Genomic DNA, 10,654 nt, shown 5'->3' with positions numbered 1-10,654 from the left:
AAGGTCAGTGCGGAGCAACGTGGGGCCCAATCCCATGCCCCTGGGGTCATGACCTAAACGGGAAGCAAGAGTCAAATGCCCAACTGACTGAGCCTCCAGGCGCCCTGAAAGTGGGGATCTCGATGTAAACAAGGTGTTCCTTATCTGTGTGTCTTCTAGGTGACAAAGACCTCTTTCTAATGCATCTCAAGGGACAGAGAAAGCCAGGACCAGCTGCTGGGCCTCTAGGGATGGACCAGCAGGTCGCACTGGCTCCTTAACAGCTGGGAAATGGGATTATGGGCCAGACAAGCAGCTGCAGACTCCCAGTCTCTGCATGGAGTTTGTGCACATGGTTGGTTCTATGTTCTAAGAAGCCATGGATATCTGCCCACAGGGGGTAGAGGTCAGTGAACTTAAATGTCCAGAAAGATAGACCTTGAGCATCTGGAAGGTTGGGTCATAGGGGGTAGAGCCACGGCCACTGAGAGTTAAGGACAGAATTTTGTCCAACGATTCATGTGTTTTGGGTTTTTTTTAAATTTCTTTTTAATGTTTGTTTATTTTTGAGACAGAGAGAGACAGAGCACGAATGGGGGAGGGTCAGAGAGAGAGGGAGACACAGAATCCGAAGCAGGCTCCAGGCTCTGAGCTGTCAGCACAGAGCCCGACATGGGGCTCGAACTCACAGACCGCGAGATCATGACCTGAGCCGATGTCCGAGGCTCAACCGACTGAGCCACCCAGGCGCCCCAACAATTCACGTGGTTTTAAAAAAGCAGCCATGTCTCGTCCTTCAGGGATGGACGGCAGGCCCAGCGAAGGCACCAGCCCACGAGGAGAGGCTGGAGCTAAAAAGGGCATTTCCAGACTCCCTTTCCCCTAAAGTACAAGATGCGGGTTACTCTCTACCAACCCCATGGACTGCGTGTGACGGCGAATTGTGCAGAGAGAAGAATGTGGCGGGGACTGCGGCAGAGGCACTGCCGAGCTGGTGGCTGCCGGTGACTCCCCGAGGTCAGGGTGGCTCCTTGGAGACGGCTGGACGGCTGGCTTCCTGCCTCAGGAGCTCCTTCCCCACGCACACCCGCATGTCCCGTGGCCGCTCGGCTCTGTGTTGTGGTTTTGGGAGTCCTTCCTGGAGGCGCATTCCTGTGTCTGTTTCTTTAGTCCCTCCAATGACTCTGTGATCTGTCTTTAACCCTTAATAAATACCTTTCTGGGGTGGATCCTGTGGTCTGCAGCCTAGAATCTGACCGATGCCCCACGCCTGGGAGGAATGCGTGCTGGCCACTCAGAGGCACGCTGAGCCTGGGGCAGGTCCACTGCCCTCCCCAGGGGACTGGGGTCGCACCCCTGCCCTGGCTCCAGCTGAGCGAGTGTCTTTTTCTAAACTAGAAGCCCATGCCCTCTGGGAGTCATACCAGCTTCCAGTTCCCATCACTGATAGTCCTGGTGGAAAGGAGACGAGAAGGAGGAAGGGTCCATTCTGCTTCTAGAAGGAAGTTAGTGAGCTATACGTTGAGCACGTCTTTCAATAACCCTGACCCAGGGGCTGCTGTCTGCGATCTTACTACGCCCTGGTTGGGTGTAGAGTGTGTGTGTGTGTGTGTGTGTGTGTGTGTGTGTGTCCACAGGCACTTGCCTGACCCTTGTGTTGATCACGGCTTCTGTTTGCTGAATTCTGATGCCTTGCTGTCTTGAGGCACCGGGGGGACTGCCCTTCGCAGGGTTGGCCTGTTCCTGGGGACAGTAAACAAGGCACCTGGAGAGCTCCTTTCTAGTGCAAACCACATTCAGAATCCACATTCCCATCTCCCTCCTCTGTGGTGCCCTCACCCTGCAGGCCACCGTCCGCCTGTCCTGTAGGACCAGGTACCACACAACTAAGGACAGCCCCTATTATGCCCAGAGAGGACTGACCTTTTAAATAAGTTTTTTTTAATGTTCATTTACTTTTGAGAGAGACAGAGACAGAGAGTGAGCAGGGGAGGGGCAGAGAGAGAGGGAGACACAGAATCCGAAGCAGGCTCCAGGCTCCCAGCTGTCAGCACAGAGCCCAATGCGGGGCCCGAACCCACGAACCGTGAGATCATGACCTGAGCTGTAGTCTGAACCGCCTGAGCCCCCCAGGTTCCCCCAGAAGTGGCTGAGATGACTCAAACTAGCCTGTCTTCAGCCTTTTCACCCTGCCTCACCTGTTCCTTCCCCAATTTCCCCCCCATCCCCTCTGCCTCCTGACCGTCCCTGGTGCTTCTATGAGTATAACAAACTGTTTTCAATAGCAGTTGACTCCTGATCTGATGGCCTCGCCATACCTAACAGATAATTAAGCCTGTATTTTAAAACACTCCTCTGTTCATTCATCCATCCATTGAAAGGATGTCTCCTTAGGCCTGTCAAGTGTCAGGAACGATTCTAGGCCTCGAGAACCCAGTGATGTGCAAATCAGACACCGTCGCTGCCTTTGTGAAATACGGTTGGGGCAGCAGATGTGAAACAAATGGTCACACGGACAAGTGTATGATTAAACAATACAAGTTAGACAAAAAGAGGAAGAGATTACAGGGTGCTGTGCGAGCACAAGGGGGCAGGATGTGGCTTCTAAACTGAAACCTGAAGGGGGGCCTGGGTGAAGAGTGGAGAGAACATCTAAGGAGGCAGAGCAGCATGTACCAAGGCCCTGGGGCAGGAGAAGGCATGGGGTGGCCAGCGCACCCTGCGTGAGAAGGCGCAGGCCTCAGACCTCCTGTGAGGCTGGCAGGAAGCCTCAAAGGGCATCTTAAGGACTTTGGAATTCTTCCTAAAAGTAACCCCACACCTTTGAAGGGTCTGTAGAGAGATGTCTAGTTTACTTTTTAAAAGACCACTTGGGGGCGCCTGGGGGCTCTGTTGGTTAAGCATCTGACTTGGGCTAAGATCATGATCTCATGGTTCCTGAGTCTGAGTCCCATATTGGAGTCCTGCTTCTCTCTCTCTGCCTCTCCCTCATTTGCGTCCTTTCTCTCAAAAAAAAAAAAAACAAACAAAAAAAAAGCCACGGGCACCAGGGGGCAGAGTGCAGGGCGCTGGGGAACGGGGGCGCAAGAGGTCAGGGAAAGGGGTGAGTCTGAACTGTGTCTGAAGTTTGTGGCCTTGGCTGGGTGTAGGGGTGGTGGAGAGGGAGGGGTGGAGGCCGCCGTGCAGCTGTCGTCTAGACCTCGGTAGGGCTTGTGGTCCAGACAGCCCGGGTCTCTCCTCGTAACCGTAACCGGCCCTGCCCAGACGAGCCCCAGGCCCAGCCCCTGCCCCAGCTTCCCTCCCGGGGGGGGGGGGGGGGTGAGCACTGCCAGTGGACATTGTGAAGGCATCTCTGGCCCAGCACCTCTCCCTGCCCTGGACCTGGGACCTTGCCCGGAGCTGCCCTCAGCTGCCCTGACTCCCGCAGAAGGGTAACAAGATACGAATTTTCTCCTTTCCCCCTCTTTAATGCTCCTTGAAAGAGTCATGTCCCCTCTTTGGGGAGTGGGGAGGCAGGGTAGAACTACTTCCAGGACCCATACGACATGTTCTCTCCAGGGAGTACAAATCAGGTCATCGGTCATTTATTATTTATTTATTTTCTTTAATGTTTTTATTTACTTTTGAGAGCCCGACAGAGTGCAAGCGGGGGAGGGTCAGAGAGAGAGGGAGACACAGAATCTGAAGCAGGCTCCAGGCTCCGAGCTGTCAGCACAGAGCCCGACGCGGGGCTCGAACTCACAAACCATGAGATCACGACCTGAGCCAAAGTTGGTCGCTCAACCGACTGAGCCACTCAGGCGCCCCCTGGTAATCCTGTTTTTAAAACACAGACACCCCCCCCTGCCCCGCCAAGCTACCGTCCCCCTGCCAGCCCTTGCACAGTGAACTAATTTTTCTGTTGCCCGAGAAATGAAGCTGGCTGTTTTTTTAAAAAGCACATTTACGGAGGTGAAATTTACATACAATAAAATGCACCCATTTAAAGTGTATAATTTGCTGTGGGTTTTTTTTTTTTTTTCCAGTTCAGTGGGTTTTCACAAGTGTCAACACCATGTAACTGCCAGCCAACACGATCAGGATATAGAATGTTTCCATCGCCTCAGAAAGTTCCCCGTGCCCTTTGCAGTCGGTTCCGGGCCCCGGGAAACCACCCATGTGCGTGCTTTCCGGTTACGAGATCGGCTTTGCCTATTCAAGAATGTTCTGTGAATAGAATCATATGGCAGGTAATTTTTTGGTGTCTGGCTTCTTACACTTAGCATAATGTTTTAAAAACGTCCCCCGGGGTTGCGCGTATTAGTAACGCATTCCTTGGCACAGATGCGCCATTCTGTGTATCCGGCCCCCTGATGGGGTCGGTAGGTTGTGTCCTGCTTGGGGCAGTTGTGAATGAAGCTGCCATGAGCATTTGAGCACACTTCCTTGGGTGGATATATTTTTGTCTCTCTTGAGCAAAATACAACCGTGGAATTTTGAGGTTGCAGGTTCACACTGCCCTACTTTGTTCTCTCCTTCCCGCCGGCCCTGTGAACGCAGTTGTCCCACGTCCTCGCCATACCTGCGCTCAGTCTGCTTTGTCTCTTGTGTTGCAGGTGTTCTAGTGGGTGTTGAGGGGTGGGCCGGTCGACTTGTTGTTATTGAATGGTAAGAGCTCTTTATATATCCTGGGTACAAGTCTGTTGTTAGATATGTGATGTATTGCAATTTTTCTTCCCCTCTCCATCTGTGACTTGTCGTCTTGTTCTCTTAACAGCGTCCTTTGCACATTTTAATTTCAATGGGGCCCAGTTTATCAGGGTTTTTTTTAATGGTTTATGAGACCTTCTGGCTTCTTTGTGATCATGCTTTTCTGATAGGAACTCCAGGGCTATTGTAAGAAAAAATGAGAGAATAAGGTCTTTGGTTCCTATGGGGCAAAGAAATGTGGGTAGGAATTTGGGGGGGCCCGGGGAGGGAGAAACAATTAGGAGGGAGGTTCCAATGTCAGGATGGCACCCTCACTGGAGAATCACTGAGGCTTCTGCCCCAGTGAGCTGTTCCACCACCCCCTGGAGGGAACCCACCTACACTTCTGGTTCCACCAGTTTGCAGCAGCATTCCCTGGCACACAAAAATGCAGAGCGCATACCACAGACAGAGTAGGGAGGCCCGACACCTCTGATCTTGCTTCTTGAACTGCTCCTAGAACATTCTTTTGGGGTCCGGCCTCCTGCCTCCCACGATCTGAAGTCCATTTCCGTCCCTGCTCGGGGCCTCCCTCAGTCCCGGGTAGCCCCTCCTGTCAGCACGCCCTGTCCCTTCCTCCACCTCCAGCCTTTTTATGCCATCTGTCCATTGGCCCCTCCTGTCCCCCAGCTCGGGCGGTGGGGGAGGACGTCCTTCGGAACCCCACCACCTGCCTGCTCAGGCCCGCAGGCTCACGGCGGGGAGGGATGGGGGGGCTCTGCGCCTCCATTCTGGAAGGTGCAGCCGCGGGCCACGCCCTGTCATGATGCGCGAACACTGTCCAGACTGAACGTGTTTCCAAAGATTGCTCAAAGAGACAAAATTTTTTTCCCACTTCGCTTTTTTAAGTCACGAGGAAAACCTGTACGTGTGGAGACTATCACAGTGCCAGAACAGTACCTCGCTGATTCATCAGAGGCAGAACAGCCGTGTCTACGCGTTTGCTAGTAGATAGTCGATGTAACAGAGAAAAGACTGGAAAATGGGCACTGAAAAATTATTAAGTATAATTAAAATACTGCTGTCTCCAAGGATCGAAAGGTTTTTTAAAGAAAGCTTTCAAGAGGTTCAAAGTCAGCAGGCAATTAGTTGTAATGGTGCTCGAAGGCTCGAAAAGAGAGACGTGAGCTAATGAGAACACTCCTGAATTCAAGGGTTTGCTAAAGTTTGAAGCTAAAGGTGAACTTTCAATTTGACTCCCCTTTGGTGAGGTTGATGCGAGACCCCAGGCCATCATAACCCATATGCTTCACGAAGATTCATCCTTAATGGATGATCTCTAACTCTCAAAGTGGGCAATTTTTTTTTTTTTTTTTACTTAATCGTTTCAAATGATCTTTTTATTACATAGTAATTATAAGTGGCCGAATTCCATTTTGAGCCACTTATGCCTCATTTTCCTCAATGTCACGCAGAACGTTTCAGGGCGTCAAGTTAGGGAGGCCCAGCTTTTGAACCAGAGTTACCAGTTTTGAACCGGGTTTCCCCGAAACACGACTGAGTGTGGCACGGTGATGTCCGAGCGGATGTAGCAGGTGGAAAGGGTCCAGAGCCTGCAGCTGGATGTGCCCACAGGGCACCTGCCGTGGAGACCGGAGACGGTGTTGCCAGGAGGAGGGGCCGGCCCTGGGAACGGTGGCACGGTGTGGACTGGGGACACTTGTCGCCCTACATGTCCTCACGTGCCTCCCTGCCAACATCACAGCTTCATGTACTCACATCACACCAATGTCCACGCCCCGAGAGCAGGGGCGGGAGGCACTGGCAGGGACGGAAGAGGACGTCATGCGCCATGGGCCGTGTTGGCTGTGCGGCTGGATTCGAGTGTCTGTTGTTCTACGTTTTGCTTGTATTCAGTCGGGACGAAGGCCAAAAGCGAAGACAAAGCCAGGGCGTCATCTTTGGCCCAGGAGAGCCCACAAGAAACCGCCCAAGTCCTCACGGGGGCTTTAGCACAGGGAGGAAGGTGGGACCCGGCACTACCTGAGGCCCAGGCAGGACACGGGTTCTAGGAGAGCTGGGGCCCAGGCAGAGTCAGGTCCCTGTGACACAGGGACTCTGGAATATGGGATCAGCAGCCAGACCGCCTCGTTCTGAAGCCCCTCGAGGCCCCTGGGGCCCCCAAGCCTTCCCCGTCTGGGAAGGAAGGCAGCAGAGAGCCTGACGGTTGCTGACACGCTCTAGACAATGGTGAACACTACCGGCTCCTGCCCCTAGGTGTGTGCTCGCCTTCCAGCCACTTTGAAGGGTGTTTGTTTACACTCCTTGCTCATCTAATGACGGGAGACGGAGAGACGAAGCCTTCCGAGGGGTTCAGCCAGTCCGGGAAGTCCGTGCTGAGGGGCCGAGGTGCAGGGGAGGGGGGGAAGGCACCGACCGCCCCAGGCCTCTGGCACACCGGCGTGCCCCTCTGCTGTCCCTCTTGGGGCCACCGTCCCCGGGCCCACCTGGCAGAAGCCCTGAACGGTCTGGCCTTTTCACGCTTGGCAGCCGCCGGGACCTGCCCCACCCACGACATCACCTGGTCCTGTTGCCAACGGCCCTAGATGTCTTCAAGCCTTTGCCAGCCTTGGCGCGGACTCAGTGCCGACTGCGGTGGGGGCGTGGAGCCAGTCCGCCGGGGACGCGTGAGGGACCCTCACCAGGCAGAGCGCGCTCTCGGGGCTGCCCGGCACCGGGTGGGGGTGCGGGGCGGGACGGTTGGGGGCGGGGCGGAGAAGCCAGAGACCTGGTAGTGGCGCCCCCTGGGCGGAAGGAAGCGTTGCTCTAGTTTGACGTTGCCGGCGTGCACGTCTCCGGGATAAAGTCCCGGGTCCCTACAGTAAGTATATTTATATTTTTAAACTTGAAAGTTACAGGAAAAAGTGATTTGGGAAATGCTGCCCCCTCCAGGAGGTGGAGCTTTGTGCAAAATAGAAGGGGCGTCCCTTCCTCCCGCAGAGGCGGCGTGCGCGGGGGTGAACACCCTTGCCCTCTGGGCTGGGTGCCCGCGTTGGGCACAGCTCAGGGCCTCGCGTGGTGGCTCACGGGCCTTCACAACTGGCCTGGAATTCTCCTCCTGGTGTCACCCCCCTCTTTGCTGCGGGGCCAGCAGCCGGCCGTCCCGCCCCCACCGGGCCTGGATCCTCGGCCTCTGATGCCCTTCTCCCGGCTGTGACTCTCCTGCTTCCCCCGCGCTGCCCGGGAGGACCAACATATTTTCTGCCCTGCACCCCGACCCGGTAATTTTTAAGCCTCTTCTAAAAAATATATTGTGAGGGGCGCCTGGGTGGCCCAGTCGGTTGAGCGTCTGACTTCAGCTCAGGTCATGATCTCACGGCCGGTGAGTTCAAGCCCCGCGTCCGGCTCTGTGCTGACAGCTGGGAGCCTGGAACCTGCTTCGGATTCTGTCTCCCTCTCTCTCTCTGCCCCTCCCCTGCTCATGCTCTGTCTCTCTCAAAAATAAACATTAAAAAAGTGTTTTCAAATAAAAAAATACTAAAAATTACTGTGAAACGTAACACTCCCTCAGAAAAGCGTAGAAAACATATATTGCCAGTTCTGTAAATTATTATGAAGCGGATATCCAAGCAACCAGCAATCAGCGCAGGAGATGGAACGTTCCGGGCCTTCTCCCCCCTCCGCTTCCCTTCCCCCAGAGCCTTCTCTGACTACAGTCGTCTCCATCATGCCGACTTTTAGGGAAATTTCTTCCCGGCTTTTTTCCTTTCACCACACAGGATTGCCAGCCTGAGTTCTACGGCTTAGCGTCGTCGCCTGTTTTGAACCGTTTGTAAATGGACTCGCACAGCGTGCACCCTTGTGTTTTGTGTCTTTGGCTCAGTTTTGCGTTTGTGAGACTCATCTGGGTCGCTGTGCGTGGCTGTGGCGGTTCGCGTAGACCGCTGTGTAGATTCCGGTTGTATAGACAGACCCCCCTGTTTCTGACCTATTCTACGGTGCTTGACATGGAATCGTTTCTAGTTTCCGGCAGTTAGGAACGCTGCCGCTGTGAGCCCGGAGCCTGTCTCCCGCTCGGCGCGTACGGGCGTCCCGCCGGGTGTGGGCCTCGGGGTGGGATTCTCGGGTTCAGGGTCTGACACGTCCGCAAACCAGTCAGCCGCCGCTGTCTGCACCTACCAACACTTGGCGCTGTGGGCCTTTTACGTTTTAGCCACTCTAGGGGGCGTGAGTGGCCTCACCCAGCGTTTCCCTGACGGTTAGGCTCTTGCTCATTTTTTGCTGTGCGTGCTGTCCTTTTCTTTCCATATTCTGCACCTGTATATGTATATGCGTACGTACGGAAAACGTACACGTATTTTATACAAATACGTATACATAAGGCGCATATAATAAAATATACTTCTATTTTATGCTTATACGTGTATACACATGCATCTATATATATAAGCATTTTATTATACGTACGTGTGTAAGGTGTGCATATACGCGTGTAATCGGTTCTCTGTGTAACACGGATATGATGCTCTGCGTTACCAGTATTGCAAACATCACCACTCAGGCCCGTCATTCCCTTAACAGATCCTTTGATGAAGAGTCGTGCTTAATTATTATGTAGTCAAATGTATCCGTCTTTTCCTGATTGGTAGTGCCTTGATGTCCTGTTTAAGAAGCATTTGTCATGGGGCGCCTGGGTGGCTCAGTCGGTTGAGTGACCAACTTCGGCTCAGGTCATGATCTCGCGGTTTGTGAGTTCGAGCCCCGTGTCGGGCTCTGGGCTGACAGCTCGGAGCCTGGAGCCTGCTTCGGATTCTGTGTGTCCCTCTCTCTCTGCCCCTCCCCCATTCGTGCTCCGTCTCTCTCTGTCTCAGAAATAAACATAAAAAATTTTTTAAAAAAATTTTTAAAAAGTATTTGTCATGAATACGTTATTGATAGTATCTAGTAGGAGCTTTTAAAAACTATTTTATTTTTTATGATATGTTCTTCCGCATTACATTTTTAGAGACATTCTATCAGATCTTTTTTTTTTTTTTAATTTGGGGAGAGAGAGAGAGAGAAAGAGAGGGAGAGATTGTGCACGAGTGAGGGAGCAGCAGAGAGAGAAGGAGAGACAGTCCCAGGCAGGCTCCACGCTCGGTGTGGAGCCCAACACGGGGCTCGATCCCACACCCCTGGGATCATGACCTGAACTGAAATTGAGAGTCGGATGCTCACCTGACCGAGCCACCCAGGCGCCCCTGAAAACTATTTTAAATCGAGGTGTATCACATGTAAAGTGTGTAAAGCGTGCGAGCTTAACTGTGCAGCCCGGTGAATTTTCACACAGGTATACGCTCCGGTCAGCACACTCGGCTCCAGATAGGTATTTCTGGCGAACCAGACGGCTTCCGTGTCCGGTCAGGTACGGCCCCCTCCCCCAAGACAAACACCGTTCTGCTTGTTCCTCTTTTGTCTCGTGGCTGGACTTCTGAGCCTCAGACTCCGGTCTCGGGCTCTACGGATGCGTTGCTGTGAACATTCTTGCACATGTGTTCTGGTGGGCAGAGCACGGGTCTCTCTTGGGTGTTTGCTGCATACCTAGGAGCGGGACGGCCGGGTCGTGGTGTTGATGGTGGAGAGCACCAGACCTTTCCCACGGTGACTGTACCAGTTTACGCCCCAAAGACCACGTCCCCACCAACACTTGGTATCGTCAGACTCTTTTTTGTTTGTTTTCAAGTTTACTTATTCATCTTGAGAGAGAGAGAGAGACAGTGCGAGCGGGGGTGGGGCAGAGAGAGAGGGAGAGAGAGAGAATCCCGAGCAGGCTCTGTGCTATCAGCGCGGAGCCCGATGCAGGGCTTGAACTCACGAACCGTGAGGTCATAACCCGAGCTGAAATCAAGAGTCGGACACTCGACCGACTGAGCCACCCAGGCGCCCTCCGAACTCCCGTACGTCCCGCTTCTCTCTCTCTCGGCGAATGTCTGTGAAGTTCCTCTGCGTGTACCAGCCGTCGATCGCT

At 53.6% G+C, this 10,654-nt stretch overlaps 1 long non-coding RNA gene across 2 annotated transcripts; it reads left to right on the top strand.

Annotated features, from left to right (window-relative positions):
* Positions 1–138: 138 nt before the first annotated feature.
* On the top strand, positions 139–10,351 carry LOC122239348. Of its 2 annotated transcripts, none has more exons than XR_006218323.1 (3): positions 139–385; positions 4,005–4,208; positions 9,977–10,351. It is a non-coding gene; the product is annotated as an uncharacterized LOC122239348 (long non-coding RNA). The 2 variants fall into 2 exon arrangements; XR_006218322.1 differs by lacking the exon at positions 9,977–10,351 and adding an exon at positions 4,575–4,731.
* Positions 10,352–10,654: the final 303 nt, after the last annotated feature.

This window comes from Panthera tigris, chromosome B3, assembly GCF_018350195.1.
Source record: "Panthera tigris isolate Pti1 chromosome B3, P.tigris_Pti1_mat1.1, whole genome shotgun sequence".
NCBI classification, from domain to species: domain Eukaryota; kingdom Metazoa; phylum Chordata; class Mammalia; order Carnivora; family Felidae; genus Panthera; species Panthera tigris.
The sequence above is the reverse complement of the archived record's forward strand: the minus strand, read 5'-3'. Positions and strand labels throughout refer to the sequence as shown.